Below are 26259 nucleotides of genomic sequence, written 5' to 3'. Positions count from 1 at the left end.
CCTCTTGATTGCTTCCTAATTCAATCTCTTCAACTTCAAGGTAGAAATCCTCCACTATGTCTACACAACACCTCATAATCAACACACCTCAATTCAATTTAATTTGAAAACAAAGATTTACCTCAATCTACTATAATTTTTTCTTCCTCCAAGAGATTCTTGTATATTTCCCTAAGATTTGTAAAGCTAAAATATTTCTGTGGCTTTGATACCACTTGATGTAGCCTGGTTACCCCGACTATCAATAACCCCAGGATAACTCCGTAGACAGGTCAATATTTACATCAAATTCAAGAAAATGTCATGCTCACAGGTCAGTGCCAATATCAACAATCTGCTCAAGCCATATAACAATGGATTTTGACATTTAACATCTTCAATGCAAAACAATAATAAATACCCACATAACTGGGCAATACGAAAGAAGACCAAAAGGGAACTTCACCCAAAGTGTAGTCCTGCAAATGTTTTGTGCAGTCTCTACGAAATGATTTTACAACACCTGTTAAAATTTTGTAGGTGCTACGAAATGATTTGTAACACTCGTTAAAACTCCGCATTTTCGTTTCTGGGGAAGATGAAATGACTCGACCTTGCTCCCAATCAATCCTCCATGACCTTTAATGCATCCTTAACACAATATATATTTTCCCTTTCCATTCTTTGTTTTGTATGCGTGATAGCTCACATTGGATGTACAAAAGACCAATCCAAAGGATTTTCATAGCATTCCAAAATAGGGTACGATGTCTTAAAGTTGTATCAACACTCCAATCACTAACAAGAAACCATGTAACACTATTCCATGGCACAACCACACATTCCTTCTACAAATTTTACAACAGGAATCCCAAAAGACAAATGGACAATCACACCATACAAATTTGCTAATCTAAAATCAGTCAAAGAGGAATTTTTTTTACTATACGCCAAGACAAAGTGTTATGTTTCACTATAACAACGTTCAAAAATTCATTACTCTAGAGCACAATGAATATTCCTCCATGGGTTTTCAAAACCATTACAACAAGAATACATAGGATACATGAACAAATCACAACAATTGAGATACAAAATTCAAATTCTTAATATAAATCGACTCAACAAGTCATAGGTTCTCATAAAATCACCAATATCAACGCGTAGGGATAAACATTATGAATTACTAATAGTTCCCAACACAAAATGATTCAGGGTAACTGATGCAGGAGCATCTGGACTTAGCCAACAATGTGAAAGTTTGTTCACATGTTGTGGCTAAACAAGTTGAATTTCATTGACCTAATTGGTCAAAAGTCAGTTTTACTGAGAGGGTTCAATATCTCAAGAAATGAGTTGTATTTCATTATTTTAATAGTTAGAAATTGTCTTATTTTAGGTTCAAAGATAAGTTGTTAGCATAGGTGTGTGGTAGAGCTAGGAATTAGAGATTTGTTGTTAGATTGATTAAAAATAGGGATTGAGTTGTTAGGCACAGAATAGAGTGATATTCAATTGATAAAAAGAAGGGAAAAAATGTAATGAAGATAGGATTGAGTGGAGCGAGAGCAAGAATAGTGTGTGGATTGTATTTTGAAATATAGGTCTTTTATTTATGTAATCGGGTCAAGGTCGAGACTTTGCAACTATTTTTACTGTGAATAAATGATGCTGTGTGTGTGATTAATTATCAATCCTGCGGAAATCCTTGTTATGCTTTCAGATTCTTTGTATTCAGGGTAGAGTGATTATTCCTTTGTTTTTTTTATGTTTCATACCTAAATCACAGGATTAATAGAAATCATAGGCCTTTTATATAAATATAATTGTTTGATGCCCTCTTTAATCCCATCTGTTGGATCACCCATATTGGATCGGTAAAGTTTGTTTACATGGTTTCGGTCCCACAAGCGGAAATCCAGTTTACACTAAGAGTCAGTGAAAAACATAGAGCGGATCCGAAATCCAGACTTGAAATATTATAGACAGAGGCTTTTAACTTTATCAGGTCCGTGGATCTAAATCACATCGCAACATTTGAGTGGAGCAATAAGGCCTTAAGCTAGGGGAACAACAATTGCCGATATGCAATGCAATCGGCGGGATAAATCTCATCAGAGCTTTTAGCAAAGGAAAGCACTATATCGGGACCCTTGCAACTGGCGATTATGCGATTTAATCTGGACCGTTGGTTCATTTATATTGTGATCTACAGTGTACCACGAGTGCTTCTAGTTTAAAAGGGAAAATCATTGTTTTGGCCTTTTTCCAAAGGCATTCCGGTTAGAAAGGAAAAGGCCAGATTGTTAACAAGAGGTGAACCGCAGGGTGATTGTTGAGATTTCTGAAGCCATTGTTTCCGCCTTCGTCATTTGTGGTATCAGATGAGAAGTTAAGGTTGATTGTAGCAAAAATTACACCAAGGAGAGGAGCTAGCATTGGTCGAGGAAGACCTGAAGCAAATTCAATTATGTTAGAGGAGATCCGAAGTCTACATACAAGGATGGACACTATGGAGACTACCTAGAGAAGAGCACCTGATGAAGGAGATGATAGTGCTGCAGAAGAATCTTCTGAGGAGGAAGGAAAAGAAAAAAATGAAACTACCAAAGTCATCAAGATGTTGGCGAAAGTAGGAGGAAAAAAAAAGGTGGAAATCCTACATATGAAGGGAGTCTGAACGCAGAAGAACTAATGGATTGGATCAGGTCCTTAGACAAATACTTTGACTATGAATAGGTTCATGACAAGAAGATGGTGAAGTTCGCAGTTACCAGATTAAGGGGTCATGCAGCTATCTCGTGGGATGAGCTAAAAACATCCATAACGAGGAAAGCAAAGTCCAAGATCAAGCAATGGGACAAAATGGTAAGTAAGATGAAAGCCAAATTTATGCCTAAAGACTATCAGTTAAATATTTTTAAACAATTGCAAAATTTGAGGCAAAAAGGAATGTCTGTTAAAGAATACACTTAAGAGTTTTATAGATTGAGTGTTAGAGCAGGACATGCAGAAGATGACATGGAAAAGGTAGCTAGATATATCAATGGCTTAAGGTACAACATACAAGATTAGATTAGCTTGTTAAGTCTAAAGACTATTGAGGATGCCTATCAAGCACATTTGAAGGCAGAAGAGAAGATATTGAGAAAACAGAATCAGAGGAATAGAGGAAGAAGCTCAGTAAGAGGTAGAGGAACTACAAGACCAAGGGGACAATAACATCAGCATGAAGCAGGAAGTTCAAGTAGTAGACCACCACAGAGAGGAGAATTTAATAGAGGAAGATTTGCGCCCAAAGGAAGAGGCCAAGGAAGATATATTCGATGTTATACAATCCGAGAATGGGGACATGTGTCGTGGCACTGTCCTCATAATAAACCAGCAAGTCAGAGGAATGTGAATGTGGCTGAGGCAAAGCCAGAGCCACCTCGACTTATGGAAAAGGAAGAATCCCCTGAAGTAGGAGAATCTGTGTTATTGAGACGGACTTTTCTTAAGACAGAGAAGGAGATTGAAGAACCAGTGTAGAGAAAGAATTTATTTAGAACTGCCTGTAAATCAAAAGGTAAGTGTTGTAAAGTAATAATTGACAGTGGAAGCACTGACGACCTTGTTTCTACAGAGATGGTGGACAACCTCAGATTAGCGAATACAATATACCCTACTCCTTACAGAGTGTCATGGTTACAGAAGGGACATCAGATTATTGTGACAGGACAATGCAAGGTTGAGATACAAATTGGTACGTATAAAGATGTGATATTATGCAATGTAATGCCCATGGATGTATGCCATGTATTAATGGGAAGATCGTGACAATTTGATTGGAAAGATATTCATGATGGGAGGAGAAACACTTATACTCTAGAGAAGGATGGAACTAAGCATACATTGTTGCCATTGAAGGACGGTGGTGACAAAGGAACACCTGGAAGTAGTATTATGTTGATAAGCAGAAAAGAGCTGCTATAGGAGGTAGTGAAAAATGAGGAGTTGCATTTTTCTATTGTGGGAAGAAAAAAGGTAATTTTAACTTCCACAAACTTGGATGATTTGCTTGAAGGAGTTAAAATTATGTTAGATGATTTCGCTGATATTATTGTGGATGAGTTGTCAAATGCGTTACCACTAATCAAGAGTATTAGTCATCATATTGATCTAATACCAGGAGCAAGTTTGCCAAATAAAGCAACGTACAGATTAGCTCCTCAAGAGAACGCAGAAGTTGGAAGACAAGTGCAGGAGGTGATGGATAAGGGGCTACTCAGAGAAAGTATTAGTCCATGTGTTGTACCAACAGTACTCAATCCAAAGAAAGGAGGAGAATGGTGTATGTGCATAGATTCCAGAGCCATAAACAAGATCACTATCAGGTATAGATTTCCTTTGCCACGCATGGAGGATTTAATGGATTGTTTGAGTGGATCAAAATATTTTACTAAAATAGATTTGAAGAGTGGATATCATCAAATAAGAATTCGAGAAGGCAATGAATGGAAGACTGCATTTAAAACAAACAATGGGTTCTATTAGTGGTTAGTGATGCCTTTTGGACTCACTAATGCACCTAGCACGTTCATGAGATTAATGAATGAAGTCTTGAAGGAATATGCAGACAAGTTTGTTATTGTTTATCTTGATGATATTCTAGTTTTTAGTAAAAGTAAAGAAGAACATTTAGAGCATCTTAAGTTGGTTCTAAGAACTCTGCAGAAAGAGGAACTACTGATAAATCTGAAGAAATATAGTTTCGTGAAGGAAGAATTTATTTACTTGGGATTTGTAGCTTCTAAAGAAGGATTGAAAATGGATTCGGAGAAAGTCCAAGTAATTTGGAACTGGCCTATTCCCAGAAATATATTTGAGGTAAGGAGCTTCCATGGTCTTGCAAGTTTTTATAGAAAGTTTATCAAAGGCTTTAGTCAGATTTGTGCACCAATTCTTGAAACAATTAAGGAGATCAATCAGTCGTTCAAGTGGACAGAAGCAACAGACAAAAATTTTAAATTGCTGAAGAGGAAAATCACAAAGGAACCAATTTTAGCTTTGCCTAATTTTGAAAAAGTATTTCAAGTTGAAACAGATGCTAGTGGAGTTGCAGTTGGTGCAGTTCTGAGTCAGGAACAAAGACCGATAGCGTACTTCAGTGAGAAATTGAATGAAGCAAAGAAGAAATATTCTTCTTACGATAAAGAGTTTTACGCTATTATACAAGCCTTGAAGAAATGGAGACATTATTTTCTACCAAAAGAATTCATATTGTATTTAGACAATCATGCCTTATAGTTCATCAATAACCAGCCGAGACTGAACCAAAAACATGCCAAGTCGGTAGAATTTTTGCAAAGCTTTACTTTTGTGATAAAACACAAGAGTGGTAAGTCAAATAAAGTCATTGATGCATTGAGTAGGGTAAGTTTTATTGTGCAAGAATTCAAAGTGGGTGTTGTAGGATTTGAGGAAATGATTGAAATGTACAAAGATGATGTAGATTTCAAAGATATCTATACAACAGTTCAAAATCCAATAGTTCATAATAGAATTCAGTGGTTGGACTATCTCATTCAAGGAGGCTTATTGTTTAAAAGCAACAAGTTGTGTATTCCCAAATGTTCTATGAGGGAAAACATAATAAAGGAGAAACATAGTGGAGGATTATCTGGTCACTTTGGACAAGATAAAACCTTTGCTCAGGTGAATGCTTTTTATTATTGGCCAAAAATGCAGACTGATGTTAAGAAATTTGTTGAGAAGTGCAGGATATGTCAGCATGCTAAAGGAAGGAGCCAAAATACAGGATTGTATCAGCCATTGCCAATACCAGACCGACCGTGGGATGCAGTTAGCATGGATTTTGTTTTGGGATTACCAAAAACCCAGAGAGGGAATGATTCCATTTATGTTGTAGTAGATAGATTTTCCAAGATGGCACATTTCATTGCTTGTAAGAAAACTAGTGATGCAACACACATAGCTAATCTATTCTTTTCAGAAATTGTACGATTACATGGATTACCTATAAGTATTGTGTCTGATCGAGATACAAAGTTTGTAGGGCATTTCTAGAGAACTCTTTGGAAGAAACTGGGAGCTAACCTCAGTTTTAGTTCAGCATACCATCCTCAAACAGATGGACAAACTGAAGTAGTAAACAGAAGCTTGGGAAACATATTGAGAAGTTTAGTGTATCAAAATCCTAAGCAGTGGGATTTAGCACTTGTTCAGGCTGAATTTTCTTATAATGATACTCCAAACCAAAGTACTGGAATGAGTCCATTTCAGATTGTTTTTGGAATGAATCCAAGAGGTGTGTATGAGCTCAGAAATTTGGGTAAATAGGAGACAAGAAGTGCAAAAGCTGAAGAGTTTGCAGAATAGATGCAGAGACTACAAGAAGATGTCAAAGGCAGATTGTAGGAAAGCAGTGGCAAATACAAACAGAGGGTAGATATGAAAAGAAGAGAGAAAGAATTCCAAGTGGGTGATTTAGTGATGGTGTATTTGAGAAAAGAAATATTTCTTACTAAGACTTATAGTAAACTGAAAATGAAAAATATAGGACCATGTAGAATTGTAAGAAAGTTTTTAGCTAATGCATATGAAATTGAGTTGCCAGAAGGGATTGGAATATTTCCTATCTTCAATGTTGCATATTTGTATCCATACAAAGAGGCAGAGACAGAGCTGCGGGAGGAAACTATAGGAGATGAATTTCAAATTGTGAACTAGGAAGAACAAATGCCAAAGATAGCTAAGAAAGAAGTGGAAGTTATTTTGGAGAAAAGAGTATCCAAAAGAACCAAAGGACATACTTATTTCCAATATCTAGTCAAATGGAAAGGACAACCAGTGGAGGATGTTCGCTGGTTGACAACAGCACAATTGCAGAAGTATGGAGTAAGTCCTAAAAGTTTGAAGGACGATTCTTTTCTTCCTCGGGAGTCTGATGCAGGAGCATTCGGACTTAGCTAGCAATGTGAAACTTTGTTCACATGTTGTGGCTAAACAAGTTGAATTTCATTGACCTGATTGGTCAAAAGTCAGTTTTACTGAGAGGGTTGGATCTCTCAAGAAATGAGTTGTATTTCATTATTGTAATAGTTAGAAATTGTCTTATTTTAGGTTCAAAGATAAGTTGTTAGCATAGGTGTGTGGTAGAGCTAGGAATTAGAGATTTGTTGTTAGATTGATTAAAAATAGGGATTGAGTTGTTAGGCATAGAATAGAGTGATATTCAATTGATAAAAAGAAGGGAAAAAATGTAATGAAGAGAGGATTGAGTGGAGCGAGAGCAAGAATAGTGTGTGGATTGTATTTTGAAACAAAGGTCTTTTATTTGTGTAATCGGGCCAAGGCCGAGACTCTGTAACTATTTTTATTGTGAATAAATGATGCTGTGCATGTGATTAATTATCAATCCTGCAGAAATCCTTGTTATGCTTTCAGATTCTTTGTATTTAGGGCACAGTGATTACTCCTTTGTTTTTTTTATGTTTCATACCTAAATCACAGGATTAATATAAATCGTAGGCCTTTTATATAAATATCATTGTTTGATGCCCACTTTAATCCCATCCATTAGATCACCCATATCGGATCGGTAAAGTTTGTTTACATGGTTTCGGTCCCACAAGCGAAAATCCTGTTTACACTAAGAGTCAGTGAAAAACATAGAGCGGATTCGAACTCCGGACATGAAATATTATAGACGGAGGCTTTTAACTTTATCGAGTCCATGGATCTCAATCTCATCGCAACATTTGAGTGGAGCAATAAGGCCTTAAGTTGGGGGAACAACGATTGCCGATATGTGATGCAATCAGCGCGATAAATCTCATCGAAACTTTTAACAAAGGAAAGCACTAGATCGTGACCCTTGCAACTAGCGATTATGCAATTTAATCTGGATTGTTGGTTCATTTAGATCGTGATCTACGGTGTACCGCGAGCGCTTCTAGTTTAAAAGGGAAAATCATTGTTTTGGCCTTTTTCCAAAGGCATTCCGGTTAGAAAGGAAAATGTTGGATTGTTAAAGAAACGGTGACCTGCGGGGTGATTGTTGAGATTTCTGAATCCATTGCTTCCACCTGCGTCAGTAACTACAAAACTTCAAATCATTTAATAGTCACACAATTTACAACCCCAAATTGTTGTTCATTGATGCCATTCACAAAGAAGTACCTTATGTTCACACAGATTGAAGGCACAAGTGTCTACAAAACCTCATAATTGTAGTTAGACATAAAAACATAAATTTCCTCTCTACTCTCCCTCTTTCTTCTCTTCTCTTGGGAGCTTCTATTGTTCCCTTCTTCTCCTTTCCAAACACTCTTTCTTATTGTTTCCCAAAAGAAACTGATCATAACAACTAAGAGTCACAAAGGGTGAATTGTTTCCCCTTCTCCACAGAATAAGGGAAACCAATATCTATATTTACATTAGAAAATAAATTCTCCGTCCTATTTCTAAAAATAAAAACTCACTTCGTAATATTTCTTACAAAACATTTAAAAATTCCTCCCAACATTAACATGTGCCCATTCCATCACATTTGTAAGCTCTTGTCCAAACTCTCACATCTTGTGCTCGGTCTATGCACTTGCATCAAGAAACAATTTAACTAACATAAGAGAACCAAATAAGCAAGGCAACAAATTAACCAATAGAAGAAATCAAGTTAACTAAGGAAATGCATAACTACCTGAGAGAGGGTTCTGATTTGGGAGAGGGCTCCTCGGCACCTGAACAGATACACCATCAGTAAATAAGACACGATAATCCTTGCAAAAACTATAATAAGAAAAATAGACATAGGTATGATATCAACTTAAAAAAGAAATAATTACTAATAACAAAGATAGTAGTTGCAGACCATGCCTAACTTGGTCGTCAACTAAGAAACATAAGGAAAGGAAAACGTTGAAGGGCCCTTTCAAATAAATAAACTGGTAAGGAAATCCTACGAGTCAATTTTAATTAACCAAAAAAACCCTGTCTAACGCATTTGGCCTACAGGATTAATGTTCCAATCACCTTACCGGGAGGCGATAACAGAGTTTAAATGTGTGTAGACCCTGAAATTACCTATGTTCCATCAAGTTGTAACCCTATAAACCCTTGTTGAATAGTCCATGCCAACGATAATGGTTAATCCTGCAAATTAGAGGTTACATTTCAAGAAATATGTAAATTGAAATAAGATGAAATAAAGACAACAACACAATGAGAATGTGATGTTACCTCTGCAAATTGTCAACATGAGCGAGTGTAGCAAATCCTCCACCTAGCATTAAGGAAAACTCCGCTTACTGATTTCATGAATCATGAACCACGCTTGGAATACTTGTAATACACTGATTGAGTATTATTAAATAGAACATATCAGATACAAACCCTATGCAAAAGAAAGAAACCTCCAAAGTTAAATCTTACTAGGGAATCCTTGTTTTTTCCATGGGGCACTCGCTACAGGAGGAGAGTACAAGTGTGAAGAAGGCCAAATGGCCACGAAAAATAGAACCCAGGTGAAAAAATCATCTCAATACATAGGGTCACACTCTGTAGAATAACCAAGTGAAACAAGAGTAGAATGCCAAACATACAGGGGTATAAAGCTAGGGTTTGAGTTGATGAATCAGAGCCCTAGGATAGAGCAAAGGAAACCGCCACCGTTGACCAAATTCCAAGATAGAAGGACATCTGACATTCAATTGGGTTTCTCTCGTGTGGCCAATCCCATGTTACCAAGTGTAGGCACGATAACAGTAAAAAACCACCAAAGATTTTCCTTAGTCCCACATAGACTCCACCATACACAAATTCACGAGATCATAATAGTAACTAAGGTTTAATGCTAATAACTTCCAAGAAAACAAAATATCAATTCAAGAATCAGTATGTTATATACCATCCAACATATAAGTAGGATGAAGCTATATGTGCCCTTAAGTTATGTGCCTCATAAGGTACCATTTAATTCACAAGTAAACTTAATTATACATTTTGCAATGCACCAACAGATACATAGGAATTATATGCACATAGAAGGAGATCGCCAATAGACCTTTATATTTTAAAAATCCTATACTCCTCATGTTTTCCTTAACTCCCCTCAAATTTAATGTTCCAAAATCTTATTCATCATCTTCTTCCCCTTAATAATAAGGGGAATCACAAAAATTTGGGAAAACAAGAAAACTTGAGAAGTCCCACAATTTTGGGAAAACGAGATAACTTGAGATCTCACTATGACCAATCATTTGGCCCTTTTCTGTTGGTTCTTTTCAGACATCGTCCTCTAATTCTGGTGACTAAGTCTAGGAAAACAAGATAACTCGAGAATTCGCTTTGATCAACAATTTAGAACCTTTTATGTTGGCTCTTTTTAAACATCTTAGCTCACTCCATTAGATCAAACATGGAATTTGAGAAACAATATTGCGATTCATGAGGTAAGACGTTGAATACAATCCATACTCTTCCCACTTCTCACCCATCATCTAACTTTGTTGGACTGTTTAATATATTCAGATCTGCATCTTAACAGTGAGCAACAGAACTCGCTCTACAAAACAGTAACATGTAAATTCCTTATTCCCTACAATTGCTCTAACATTTTTGAAGCTTGAGTTTTATAAGTTCACGGAACTACCTCAACACTTGCGGTTTCAGATCCCTCGTAACCTGCTTTCTGTCATCTGCCCTTATCATTATTCTTGATCAGGTTGTAGAAAAATGCCCTCTTCTTGTAAATTTGCAAATTTAATTGTGAAACAATATATAGGACAGAACAAGTTGAGATTTTGTGCAGTTAATGTAAAATATTTATAGTTTATAGGAAATTTCTTTCTAAGTTCATTGACCATGAACTGCCCACCGCTTATCAAAATAATTGGAAATGTATATTGAATGTCGACCTTAATTCGATTGTTTCATCAGGATGCTCGAGGTATTTCAAAGGATTTCGACCACGGACTTGTTAAGAAAATCTAAGAGTTACATGTATGACCTATGGCAAAATTCTTAGCCGTTTTTGTTACCACCTAGATGAACTCTCCATAGACAGTAATAATGAGTTAGCATTCCCAGATTTTACCTTATAGGTTATGCTCTCAGCGTCTTGGTTTGATTATACAGGATATTTCTGAGGTAATGTTCCATGGCAGGATAGGTAGTGCATACGATTAATTCCATAATCAAGGTAAATTCTCTACATCGATTAATTTCATAATCAAGTTAATTCTGGACATCTTTCTGGGCTTCTCGCTTCACCTTAGTTTTTCTAGTTTCTCCTGATAGTTGATTAGTTTCTCTCTGTTCTCAAGATGGGATGTCCATGATACCAAAAATATAGTCTGATTGAGTGAGGTAGTGGTTACGATAAAAATATAGTGTGATTGGGTGAGGTAGTGGTTAAGATAAAAATACAATGTGATTGAGTGAGGTATAGTGTGATTTAGTGATGTAGTGGTTAAGATAAAAATAGTGTGATTGAGTGAGGTAGTGGTTAATATAAAACTACGGTGTTATTGAGTGAGGTAGTGGTTAAGCTAGGATATCCATGACATATTTATCAAAAATATAGTGTGATAGTTAGAGTTGGTAATATTTTATGTATTCTAGTTAGAATGAGTTAATATTGATGTGAGCTAGATTCTGAGTTCAAATTTTTACTATGTGAACAATGTAATTATATGTAATATAGTATCAATTTGAAGAAGAAAAAAATAAAATAAAAAAATAAAATATATGTATCTTTTAATACCCAACCTTGTTACATCTCACTTACTAAAAGTCTTTTTAAATGAGACATTCTTCAACTTACCCTGAGACTTTTCCCTATTATTCCATTTACTTAGATGTTACTACAAAATTAAATGAAAGGTTGTTTTTTATTATAATGTACTAAATTTTGGCATTATAAAAGATAATGTACTTTCCAACAAGCATTTGGTTATGAACAATACAAGAGGGGGTTCACCAAATACATTGAGTAAAGGCATCATACTTACTAATCTATCAATTCAAATCATGAGCATCAAAAGTCCTATGTATAAATAGGAAAATCATGTATGAATGTGAAGTCAAATGAATTAAAAATGGAAATAAATAAGAATGTTACAAAGAAATAATGTGGGTATGGCATAACATGTTTATGTAAGAATCCTTAAGTTGGAGAGGACAAAGTTATAACACAATTTTAAAATGTACATGACATAATTTATTGAGACACATCAAAATGAAATAAATTCATTCAAAGATAAGTCAAATAAAGTTAATGCATAAACACATACAATAAAGTAAAAACACATAACTATGATCACAAAACATCAAAATGAAATAAAATCATTCAAGGATAATTCAAATAGAGTTAATGCATAAACATATACAATAAACTAAAAACACATGACTACGACCAAAAAAATTGAAGTAGAAGGAATTTACATGGAAGGAAAGTGAAGAAAATGCACAAATGTTGAACAATCCAAAACAAAATATGCAGTGCTAATAATGAAAATATTAGATGCAACTAAGAATTCAAGTAAAAATATTATTAGATAATGAAACAAATAGTTAGAACAAGTAATAGAAGACTTACTAAAATCAATTACTAAAGAAAATGGGGTCCAAGCAAAAGACCCAAGCTCTCTAAATATTGTAATTTATAACTATATGATCCATTATTTGATATATATAATCTTTGACATATTGTATAAATTTCGAAACAGCATGCATATGCTCAAGAGAAATGGTTCATAGTTAGTACCATTCATGTGGTCACTAATTTAGAAGTCATTTTTCATGGGAGTTCGTGAAGATGAGAACACCAAGGTCTAGATATTGTCACCCCTAAACAAATTAATCCCGAATTGGAAGTTAGGTAATAGGAAAATCTATTAGTTATTAATGAAATTCTCTACCAAGTCTATGGCAGTTTGACAATTGTTTTAAATTTGTGGATAACAAATTAATCCATAATTGAAAGTCAGGTAATAGGAAATTCTATTAGTTTTTAATGAAATTCTCTACCAAGTTTATGGCGGTTTTACAATTGTTTTACATTTGTGGATAATCAGAGTGAAGTAAACTTATGATTTACAAGCCTTTTAGAGAATAATACTCTTACTATACAATTGATTATCACGTGTTTTATTGTTATTAATTTTATATTTTAATTATTAACATGTTAAAGATAAGGTAAAAAGTATATTTTGATTATATATTTATCAAAATTAGTAATAATTAAACTTAATAAAAAAATATTAGATTAATTGTTTAAAATTTTATTTTTCACCTCATTGTTTATTTAATTACAATCTATGCTTATGGATTTATATGGTAGACACACAAAAAAAAAACCTATTTTTTCACATTTTACTAAAGAATATAATGCATTGGTCATTCATAGCAGCATACACTAATTTTTTAAGCCTTTCATCCCTTAAAAATGGTGGACACACCTAGATGGGATGCCTATGCATGCTCTCAACATGGCAATGTGAGGAGAGACTGCCAGATGCTTTTCATGTGCTTGGAAGGTACAAGAAGAAAGAGTGGCAGAGGTTTATAAGGATATCACTTAGTGATGGTAGAAAATGGGTACTCAGCACAATCAATTTTCATAATTGTTTTCTCCACAATGGAACCATCCTATTGAGAAAACCCTAAAATCATGTATAATACAAGTTTGTATTAACCCAAGCTTATGTCTAGGGTTGGAAATGTTCTAGTTGTGGACCAACATCATAAATGCAATGACGCTGGTGGTTTTGATTTAGGGTACAACACACTCAATATATATCAAACATGTTTTTTTCTCAAGCTCTTCCTCTTGGTATTATATCTTTTATTATCTTTGGTTTTCTATGTTCCCCATTGTTTTCTATCATCATAATCAAGGAAAATAAATTCTAAATTGGGTAGTAAACAAGTTTGAATGTCTTGATACACCCTTCCTAAACCAACCTCTCAAAATTATATTCTTATCCATCCAAAATATAGCCTCAAGGGTTTACCATTGTTTCAATTTATGGTAACTTCTTTCTCTATTCCCCTAGATGCTCTCTCCTTGGGCTACATCTCCAATTATAAATTTTATAAAGTTATTTGAATCCCTCTTGGTCTTATTTGAAAACACCTTATAGATTTGGAAGTTATACTAGTGTATTGTTTTGGAATGGCCTACAACCTTATTGATGGTTCCCTCACCCATCAAGAAACCACCAACTATGTGACCTAGAAATAAAATTCCTACTCTTCATAATAGAAAAAGTATGCTTGTTAGAAGCAATATAACCCATTGAAAGCATCCTTGTAATACATAGACCTAATAATGTATGACTTAGGTCCACGTCATTGTTGCAAAGGTAGTAGAACACTTCCATAATTAATTCTTAGATAGTACCAATGGAAAAAATGGAATCAACCTTCAATAAAAAAATCCATAAATTATCCAAAGTATAAGTAAAAGTAGAGTTTGCAGTTTGGATTTTATCCAAGTGGATCTTAAAATGCTCAAAATTTGAATGTCTAAACATTCATTCTAAATAGCTGCATCGCGTAGAGCTCAAAATTCTAAATCTAACTCAATTTTAATGGGAAAAAAAGGACTTAGTAAGACAAAGTTATTGCAGGTCAAAGTTTGGGTCAGCACACGAAAAAATTCAAAAGCCAAAGTTTGACTGCCTCATGGCACAGTCGACTCAAAACTAGTATGGACAAGGGGAATTTGATTGTTTTCATTCTGCATTTGAAAATTGGTTGTACAATGATGACATGGCATCATGCAGACTCTGAAGTGGTAGGAAAGGTGGAAAGTGATGTGGCATATGGTAATGACGTGGCATAGTCAAGCCCTGCCAAGTGGTAGAGTATGGTAGTGACATGGTTGATAGGTGGTGCTAACATAGGCATGCAAGGCCCAATGGATGAGCACCATGTGGCTTGGTTAAAGACCACCACATGGCCCTATGTAAAGCAAACAATTGGCACTGTACAGTAGTGATGTGGTAGATAGATGGATGTATCAGTTTATGACATGGAAGCTGGTAGATGGCAGTACAGACCAGGTAGGGATGAATCATGTGAAGACACAAGGTAGTATGGAGGTGTAGTTGTCATATGATGTCAACATGTGACTAAGCATATGGTTGGTTAGGTGGGCTAATGACAGGCCACCACGTGGACCAATCATAAGCCACCACATGGCCCTATAAAAGGTCACCATGTGGCCTTGAGATCCGCGTTAAAAGTTTAATTGGATGAACCGACCTCTGCATGATTCAAACCATTGGCCTCTCAGTTACCAAACTAATGTCCTACCAACATGACATGAGTGTCGCTTGGTAATCAAAGCGTGTTGGCTATATTTAATGTTTCAACACCCAGCATTTGGGGTTAATAGGTGGGCTAGCGGGCATGCATGACTAGCATGGCCCATAGCTACGTTATGTAATGTGACCAAGTGGCACGAGTTAAGGGCGTAGAGCCATTGCGGGAGCGTAGGTTGTAGGGGCCAATGGCCCGTGGTTCCATGTGATACCGCATAACAATGGCAGAGGAAAAAGTCAGCCTAGTGACCCTATTTGAATTTAAAACCATAGAACATTATAACCGTTGACCCCGCTGGATAGAACTTGTCGTTTGTGGGAAACAAAACTAATGCACCACCATTGGGCTATAACCCTGGTTTATTGATTATTTTGGGAAGGGCGTGAGTTTTGTTCAATAGTTAATAGAGAAAATTGGAAAAGGAGGTGTATTTTGGCCATTTGAAGGCCTTCTTGAGTACCATAAGAGTCGAGATAAGGTTTTTTTGACCCTTCTGAGCAACATGGCAACATCTTAATTGTCATTCAAGCCAACCAATGCATCGTAATTAGTTTGGGTGGTTTAGTGCTAATTCCTTCACATTTTCCAAAGCCGTTTCGAGAGTGAGTTTGGAGGGCCTGAGAAAAACAGATATATATATATATATATATATATATATATATATATATATATATATATATATATATATATATGTTTAAAAAATATACCTATTCTCAAGAGAAAGGTCTCATAGTTAGTACCATTCATGTGATCATTAATTTACAAGTCATTTTTCATGGGAGTTAGTGAAGATGAGAACACCAAGTTCTAGACATCGTCACCCCTAAAAAAATTAATCCCACATTGAAAGTCAAGTAATAGGAAATTCTATTAGCTTTTAATGATCTTATCTACCAAGTCTATGGTGATTCTACAATTGGGGATAATGAGAGTGAAGTCAACTTATGATTTACAAGCCTATTAGATAATAGTGCTCTTACTATACAATTGATTGTCACGTGTTTTATTGTTATTATTTTTATATTTTAACTATTAACATTTTAAAGATAAGTTAAAAATTTCATTTTGATCATATAATTATCAAAATTACGAATAATTAAACTTAATAAAAAAATATAAGATTAATTCTAAAAAAAAAAAAAATTACCTCGTTGTTTATTTAATTATAATTTATGCTTATGGATTCATATGGTAGACACAAAATTTTACTAAAGAATATAATGCATTAGTCATTCATAGTAGTATACACTAATTTTTTAAGCTTCCCATCTCTTAAAAATGGAGGATGCACCTAGATGGGAAGCCTATGCCTTCTCTCAACATGGCAATGTGAGGGGAGACTGCAAGATGTTTCTCATGTGCTTGGAAGCTACAAGAATAAAGGGTGGGAGATATTTTTAAGAATGTCACTTAGTGATGGATAGAAAATGGGTACTCATTTAAGCACAATCAATTTACGTAATAGTTTTCTCCACAATGGAATCGTGCTCTTGAGAAACCCTAAAATCATGTATAATACAAGCTTATATAAACCCAAGATCATGTCTAGGGTTGAAAATTTTCTAGTTGTGGACCAACATCATGAATGAAATGAGGTTGGTGGTTTTGACTTAGGGTACAACACATTCAATATATATAACATGTTTTTTTCTCAATCTCTTCCTCTTGGTATTCTATCTTTGATTATCTTTGGTTTTATATGTTCCACATTGTTTCCTATCATCATAATCAAGGAAACTAAACTCTAAACTGGGTAGTAAACAAGTTTGAATGTCTTGATACACCCTTCCTAAATCAACCTCTCAAAATTCTATTCTTATTCATCCAAAATCTAGCCTCAAGGGTTTACTACTATTTCAATTTGTGTTAAATTCTTTCTCTATTTGCCTAGATGCTCTCTCCTTGGGCTACATTTACAATTATAAATTTTATAAGGTTATTTGAATCCCTCTTCATCTTATTTGAAAACACCTTATAGATTTGGAAGTTATACTAGCGAATTAGTTTGGAATGTCCAACAACATTATTGATGGTTCCCTCACCCATCAAGCAACCACCAACTATGTGGCTTAGAAATAAAATTCCTACTCCTAAGAGGAGAAAAAGTACGCTTGTTAGAAACAATATCACCCATTGAAACCATCCTTGTAACTACTAGACCTAAGAATGTATGACTCAAGTCCACGCCAATCTTTCAAAGCTAGTAGAAGACTTCCATAATTAATTCTTAGCTTGTACCAATGGAAAAAATGGAATCAACCTTCAATAATAAAAAAATCCAAAATTTATCGAAAGTATGAGTAAAAGTAGATTTTTCAGTTTGGATTTGATCCAAGTGGATCTTAAAACGCTCAAAATTTGACTATCTAAAAATTATTTGTAAATATCTCCATTGCGTAGAGCTCGAAATTCTGAATCTAACGCAATTTTAATGGGAAAGAAAGGAATTTGTATGACAAAGTTGTTGCAGGTCAAATTTTGGGTCAGCACAAGGAAAAAGTCAAAGGCAAGAGTTTGACTACCTCATGGCACAATCGACTCAGAACTAGTACAAAGAAGGGGAATGTGGCTGTTTCACTTTGTAGTTGATAGTTGGTTGTACAATGATGACATGGTAGTGTACAAACTCTAACAAGGTAGGACAGGCGGTAAGGGTCGTGGCATATTGTAATAATGTGGCACAGTCATGTCGTGACAAGTAGTAGAGTACGGTAGTGAAATGATATATAGTTGGTGCTAACATAAGAATGAAAGGCCTGTGGATGGGTGTCATGTAGCTTGGTCAGAGACTACCATGTGGCCCTATCACAAGAAAACAAGTGGTAGTGTATGGAAGTGATGTGGTGGATATATGGATGGACCAGTGTATGAGATGGCAGCTGGTAGATGGAAGTAAGGACCAAATAGGGACCAATCATGTGAGGACATGTGGCAATTTTGTAGTCTAGTTTCCAGTTGATGTCAACAGGTGATTGGGTGTACGATTGGTTAGGTAGGAAAATGGTAGGCCACCACGTAGACCAATCGTAGGGCACCACATGACCCTATGAAAGGTCACCATGTGGCCTTGGGATTCACATTAAAATTTTAATTAGCTTAACCAACCTTCACATGATTCAAACCATTGACCTTTGAATTACCAAACTAACTTCCTACCAACGCATCATGTGTGTCACTTGGTAATAAAAGGGCACTGGTCATATTTAAAGTTTCAATGCCCAACGATTGCGGATAATGGGCTCGCTAGGAGGCATGCCTAACTGGCCCGACCCACGATTATGTTACGTAATGTGACTAGGTGGCAGGAGTTAAAGGCGTAGAACCACGACGAGAGCGTAGGGTGCAAGGACCAATGACCTATGGTTCGATGGGATACCACATAACCAATGACGGAGGAAAAAGATGGGCCAACAACCATATTTAAATTTAAAACCATAGAACGTTATAACTGTCGACCCTGTCGGATCGAACCCGTGACTTGCGGGAAACCAAACTAATGAAGAAATCATTGGGCTATAAGCCTAGTATTTTTATTATTTTGGGAAGGGAAGGAGTTTTGTTCTACTGTTAATAGAGGAGATTGGAAATGGAGGTGTATTTTGGCCATTTTGAGGCCTTTTTTAGCACCATAAGCGTTGAGATAATGGTTTTTGACCTTTCTGAGTAGCATGGAAACATTATAATTGACATTGGAATTAACAAACGTGTCATAATTAGTTTGGGTGGTTTAGTGTTAATTCCTCCACATTTTCCAAGGCAGTGTTGAAGGGAGGTATGGAGTGCCTGAGAGAAACATAGTCGAGTTTATACTCAAATGACTCAAAATTTTGTAAGGAATTCATCTGTGGATGTCTATTTTCTCATTTGAGCAATCAATTTTTAGATGATCTTCAAATTGGGTGATCCAGATTTAAACAGGAACGCAACAAATTACAGAGATAACCATATACACAAAGATGCAGCGGAAATAATACTTCATTTCATTAATGGAAAACACTGAAATATGCTTACAACCAGAAATGGAAATAAACCAGCTAGGGCGATGGTAGCTTATCTCTGAGAAGAGATGTGATGGCTACATGCCTCTGAACTGTGTTACAATGAGGCTCGAAGGCCTATTTATTGTTGAGAAACAATGGAAAAACCCTTAACATTCCAAAACCTAACCCTAGGAGATGAAACGCCAAACTGTGGGCCCCGTTTGGGGTAAATTGGTACATCAACTTCCCGGGGTCATAACTTTGGCATATGATCTCCGTTTGACGCGTACAATAGCTCATTAGAAAGATCTATCCGAGCACTATCATTGTTGGAACAAGCAAGGACCCCATGTTGCCCCTGGATTCCCCAAAAAATGTCGTTTAGGGCCTCAAAACGGCTCTGGAAGTTCAGGACCCGAAAAACTGCTAAAAATAGTAAGTTGTGCTACAATTAAGGAAACTGAAACTGCTGAGAAAGACAATGGCGGGGGTCCAGGTGGACTTGGCAGGTGGCCACCAATATCCACCTGGATCATTCCTCCCCCCTTAGGAAGCAATGGCCCCATTGCGTTGAGCTCCTCCATGAGATGAGGAAACTTCTGCTGAACTTGTTCCCTGGTGAGCCACTTGCCCTGCTGAAGGAGTTGGCCTGCTTTGACAACTCGATACAGTTGGATATTCTGTTGGCGAGTGTTCTTGATCTGTGTGTCCATGATTCGATCAGTTGCAGCTTGTTCCATGCAATCTGGATTTAATTCTGTGGGTTTGAGCTGTTCTGCAATGTCGGATGTGTCGAGCAATGGTGGAAAGTATGGCCGAAGGCGGTCCACATTGAACACTGGGTGCAGGCCAAGGAATGGGGGAATGCTGAGCTCAAATGCATTGTCTCCCATAGCCTTAGTAATGGTGTAAGGACCATATCGGAGTGGTCTCAATTTCTGATAGGCTCCAGTAAGGCGTTCCTTTTGCAAATGCAACCAGACTTTGTCGCCCACCTGAAACTTGTGTGGCACCCGATGTTGATCATGTCGCTGCTTGTACTTGGCAGTTGATTTCTCAAGAATGTCATGGACCTGCTGGCGAATATGTTGGATGCGCTCAATGAAGCTGGTGGCCTTATCTGTTTCGGACTGGACATGAGCTGAATTCATGTGAGTAGCTGCAAGTGGCATGCCCACATCAATGGGGCATAGTGGCTTGAATCCCAAACCCACCTGAAAAGGGCTATGGCCAGTGGAGTTGTGAAGAGCTCGGTTGTAGCTGTGTTGAACATAGGGGAGGCTCTCGTCCCATGTGCGTGGATGCTTTGAGTTATACATGCGCAGAATGTGCACAATCATCCTATTGACAACCTCTGTCTGGCCATCAGTTTGAGGATGGAAGGCTGTGGATTTCGTGAGTTTGGTGTCCAGCATTGACCAGAGACTGGACCAAAATGTGCTGAGAAACCGACTGTCCCGATCTGAGATGATAGACTGTGGGATCCCAAAGTGCACCCACACTCGTTCAAAGAAGAGTTTAGCAGTGGCTTCTGCTGTGATATTCTTCTTGCAGGCCACCATAATGGGCATATTCGAGAACCTGTCGATGACCACAAAAACACAGTCATTTCCATGCTTAGTGGAAGGAAGGCCTGACATGTAATCCATGGAGATGGATTCCCAAGGTCGACTAGGGGTAGGCAACGGGGTATAGAGGCCTTGCTTCTTAATGGTCGGTTTGGCAATGGCACAGGCAGTACATGATTGGATGTACTTCCCAACATCCTGTCGAAGATTCGGCCAATAGAAATAATTTTGCAGTACTGCCACTATTTTCTCGACCCCAAAATGCCCAGCAGCCCGACTGTAGTGTGCTTCCCAAATCATCTTGGCACGCTCGCTTGAAGGAACACAAAGGTGACCGAGGTGGCATAATAGGGCATCCTGGAGGTGAAAATCTGCAACATGCCGACCCTCCAAGAGTGTCTGGTATGTGTGGCCGAATTCTGGGTCGCTTTTGTAGAGAAGTGGCCAATCAGAAGTCTCGTGCCCACAAGAGTTGAGCACGGTGGTCAGCGCCATGATCGGTGGTCGACTGAGGCAATCTGCAACATTATTGGTGCTGCCCTTTTTATACTTGATATTCAAGTGAAACTGTTGCAGGTATGTAGACCACTTCTGATGGCGATCATTCTGCAATTTCCCTTGGGTCTGTATGAACTGCAGGGTTGGTGGTCTGTGTGGATGACCGTTTCCTTCCCCAAAATGTAATGCTTCCATTGTCGGCAGGCCTGTACAATGGAATACATCTCTTTATCATAAGTGGGGTACTTCCGGACTGTGTCTGAAAGTGTTTCACTGTGATATGCCACTGGATGTCCATGTTGAGTAAGGACTGCCCCAATAGCATAGTCAGAGGCATCTGTCTCGACCTCAAATGGTTGTTGTAAATCTAGTAACGCGAGCACTGGTGCCGTGCAGAGGCGATCCTTCAACTCCCTGAATGCCTTCTGTTGAGATTCAGACCAAAAGAATTTTGCTTTCGCCCCTCCCTTGGTGACTTGACTCAAGGGCCAAGAAATATGAGAAAACCCCAGCACAAACCTGCGGTAGAAGTTGGCAAGACCTAGAAAGCTGCGGAGCTCTGTTAGAGTGGTTGGAGAGGGCCAATCCCGAATGACTTGGACCTTGGCTGGATCGACATGCACCCCCTGTTCATCAATGATGTATCCCAGATACTGAACCTCGGTCATGCCAAAAGTGCATTTCTCCAAATTGGCACATAGCTTGTGTTGCCGCAGTGTTTGGAGAACCTGTCGGATGTGGTGGAGGTGCTCTTCCCAACTCTGGCTGAAGATCAGAATGTCATCCAAGTATACTACTACAAAGGAGTTGGTGAATGGCCGCAAGATGTCATCCATTAGCCTCATAAAGGTTGCAGGAGCATTCGTCAATCCGAAAGGCATGACCAACCATTCGAAGAGGCCCTCCTTGGATTTGAAGGCAGTCTTCCACACATCTGAGGGTTCGATTGGTACCTGGTGATATCCTGACTTCAGATCGATCTTGCTGAAATATTTCGCCCCCTTTAGTTGGTCTAGGAGGTCATCAATCCGCGGGATCGGGTACCTATTACGGACAGTGATCTTGTTCAGCGCCCGATAGTCAATACAGAGTCTCCACGTCCCATCCTTCTTCTGTACCAACACGATCGGGCTCCCACAGGGCGATGAACTCGGACGGATGTGACCTTTCTGCAGGAGCTCCTGAATCTGCCTCTTGATTTCATTGTTCTCCAGAACGGAGCGCCGATAAATTGGTCCATTGGGTAGCGGCGCACCTGGGGTCAGATCGATGGAGTGCTTGACTTGACAGTGCAGAGGAACCCCTGCCGGGGAGGTGAAGATGTCTTCGTACTCCTCCACAATCTTGTCCATCTGTAGCTGTCGTGCAGAGGGACCCCGTTTGGAGGCCGCGGCCACTGTCTTCTTCTTCCCTTGAGGGCGTATCATCAGGAAAACAAATTTCCTGGTTTTGGAAATGATCTTACTGCATTGTTTTGCAGTAATCAAAGAGATGGCGGCAGGTGGTGCTACCTCTGGTATCCTGAACAACTTATTTCCCAATGTAATAATAACAGCACGGGGCCTTGATTCATACACAGCATGTCGCTTCCACAAGTATGGTTGTCCTAGTAATACATCACAAACTTCAAGGGGAGCAATGTCACACAATACCTCATCCGTGAAGGGCTTGATGTTGTATGGAAGGCGACACTGCTGGCTCACGCGAAGATCTCGCCCTTGGTGAAGCCACCCAATGGTGTATGGTTGTGGATGTGCTGTGGTCGGTAAGCCCAACCGCTTCACGACCTCTGCCGAAATGAGGTTCTTTTGACTCCCGCTATCAACAATGAACTGTATCGGGGAGCCCTTTACCCACATCTGGGAGTGGAAGAGACGCTCCTCCTCCTCTGGATCTTCGGGTTCATTTTTCTGGATCTTTGCGGTAGCAACAGTGGCACTGGGATCCGCATCAATGATCTGCTTCCCTTTTTCATACCCCTTATCGGGTTCTGACTCAGAGTCGGAACATGCATCTGATTCTGAAACCTTTAGCTCAGCCACCAGTGACTGCTTGGCCCGACACTCACTTGTGTTGTGAGTGGAGCTCTTATGGAACTCGCACCATTTTCCAGTGTCCTTTCTCGGCTTCGCGGCATTGTTCTTTTCTTGCAGCTTCGGCTGGTTGTCTTGGGTTGTCCCGCCTTGGCTTTGTCCTTTGTTCTGTGGTTTAGGGGCACCTTTCCCCTGCTTTGGATTCGCAGATCCAAAGTCTCGCTTCTTTTGTTTAAACTTCTGCTCGACCTTGACGGCATATCGGTATGCTGCGCCGAGTGAGGGGATGTTTAGGAATTGTATTTCTTCCTGGATGTACTTGTGCAGGCAGCCACGGTATTTGAGTATCAAATGTTGCTCTGAATCCTTGATACCCAACTTTGTGCGAAGGGTATGGAAAAGATTGGTGAACTCCGGCACGTCTTGGTCCCTTCCCTGCCGCAGCGTGGTCCACTTTATGTATTCATCCTCATAGCTTCCGACAGGGTAGTACTGCTCCTTGATGGCATCCCGGAACGAATCCCAGGTGGGTGCGGCTGAAAATAGTGAGCCAGTACTTTCATCCTTCTGCTCGCAGTAGGTTTCCCACCAGTCCTTGACGTGGGGGGCTGCTTTGAGAAGAGCAAAAACAATCTTTTCCCGACTCGAAAATTCATGAACAGAAAAATAACCCTCTAGCAGATTTAACCATTTATCTACGGCATCGGCGTCTATCTGACCCTCGAATATGGGGATTTCAAAATTAACTTGTACCTTAAAGGGTGTGGCGTTTCCAGAGGAGCTGCTGGAAGCCGATGCGCCGCTTCTGGGTAGCCGCTGAAGGATCTGGGCAAAGCTGTCCATCATCGCGTTCCGTTGTCGCTCGAGGGCTTCTTCGAGCAAGATTTTGATGGGATCTCCTGCCCCCTCGTCTTTCTTCTCGTCCGCCATGGGAGGCCGTCGGGATTTGCGAGGCTGGTCTTGCAAAGGTTCAACCAATTCAAGCCCTAACTCCTTATATCCCGACCTTGTTGGGGACATGCAAAGAAAAACAGAGAAAAAGCAGACCGCTCTGATACCACTGATCCGGATTTAAACAGGAACGCAACAAATTACAGAGATAACCATATACACAAAGATGCAGCGGAAATAATACTTCATTTCATTAATGGAAAATACTGAAATATGCTTACAACCAGAAATGGAAATAAACCAGCTAGGGTGATGGTAGCTTATCTCTGAGAAGAGATGTGATGGCTACATGCCTCTGAACTGTGTTACAATGAGGCTCGAAGGCCTATTTATTGTTGAGAAACAATGGAAAAACCCTTAACATTCCAATACCTAACCCTAGGAGATGAAACGCCAAACTGTGGGCCCCGTTTGGGGTAAATTGGTACATCAACTTCCCGGGGTCATAACTTTGGCATATGATCTCCGTTTGATGCGTACAATAGCTCATTAGAAATATCTATCTAAGCACTATCATTTGCCCCCGGATTCCCCAAAAAATGTCGTTTAGGGCCTCAAAACGGCTCCGGAAGTTCAGGACCCAAAAAACTGCTAAAAATAGTAAGTTGTGCTACAATTACGGAAACTGAAACTGCTGAGAAAGACAATGGTGGGGGTCCAGGTGGACTTGGCAGGTGGCCACCAATATCCACCTGGATCATTGGGGTTTTGAGATAAGGCAATTTTGAAACTTTATGAGGAAGTAGTCATGTTTATAGTCATTGGTCTCCAAATTGTGCAACAATTCTGAAGGTGATGAGTCTGAGTTGATTCTGAGCAGTGGATTCATGAGGACCTAGTGTCAATTTATGTGAGAGTGTCCTTTTGTTATGCTTTCTTTCCTTGTTGAAAGTGAATGACTCTATGAGTGAGAGTTGTTTATAGGAGAACGTCTCTTTGTAGGAGAGACAATGCCACTCAAGGAGAGACTCCCTTTCTTGTATTGACAAAGATTTGCATGTACTCATTATCTATTTGTTGAGATCAATAAAGTGGCCACCCCACTACTGAAGCAGGGTCGAGAGATGTAGTCCAATTTGGGCGAACCCCCTTATTACTTTATTGTTGTGATGTTTCTTTTCCTTTCTCGTATTTCTCCATAGTTTTATGTTAAGTAGCATGCTTGTTTTATATTGGTTCATTTAATTTAACTATTCATACCTGACATGTAAGAACTAAGACATTTCTAAAGACCCAAATTTTTAAATGTTGCAAAGTGTTTGTGGCGATCAATTTTCAAATCAGGATTCTTGATGCTATGTATTCTCAAACTCATGATACTAAAATATTGAAGCTAACAGAGTTATAGTAGATTAAAAAATCCTTTATTATTTGCAAAATAGAGAGAGTGGGTCAATACTAGGACACCATGTAAGTTATAGGTAGTGGGAAAAAAATTGATGCTCTCTACAGAGAAATTTCAAATATTATTTTTGTTATACATAGCTATGTAGAAAATTGGAATGGAAATGAGAAAGAAGATAAACATGCTCTAAATTTTGAGGGTATATGATCAAATTTCATTTTGTTGAATCAAGTCATTAACACCTAGATAGACAAAAACCAAAAAAACCTCAAAGAGGTGGACTAATTAGTCAATTCTTTACTATTTTTATAACTCCAAAGAAAAATAGGTTTAAGGGAGTCATTCAATACTATGTTATATAACTAGCCTAGATCCATCTAACTTCGAATCTATCATGGGCCGAGAGGGATCAAATCCCTGGAGATGCAAACCTTTCCTCAAATTATTAATCCAAAGTTATTAAATCTAATAATATTAATATTAATATTAGTTTTAATAATAATAATAATAGTAATAGTAATAATAGTATTAATATTATTATTAGATTTAATGATGTTTTTCTACATGGTATG

The sequence above is a fragment of the Pinus tabuliformis genome, chromosome 2_2, assembly GCF_031772625.1.
Source record: "Pinus tabuliformis cultivar Carrire ecotype Pingquan chromosome 2_2, CPIR1, whole genome shotgun sequence".
NCBI lineage: Eukaryota > Viridiplantae > Streptophyta > Pinopsida > Pinales > Pinaceae > Pinus > Pinus tabuliformis.
The sequence above is the reverse complement of the archived record's forward strand: the minus strand, read 5'-3'. Positions refer to the sequence as shown.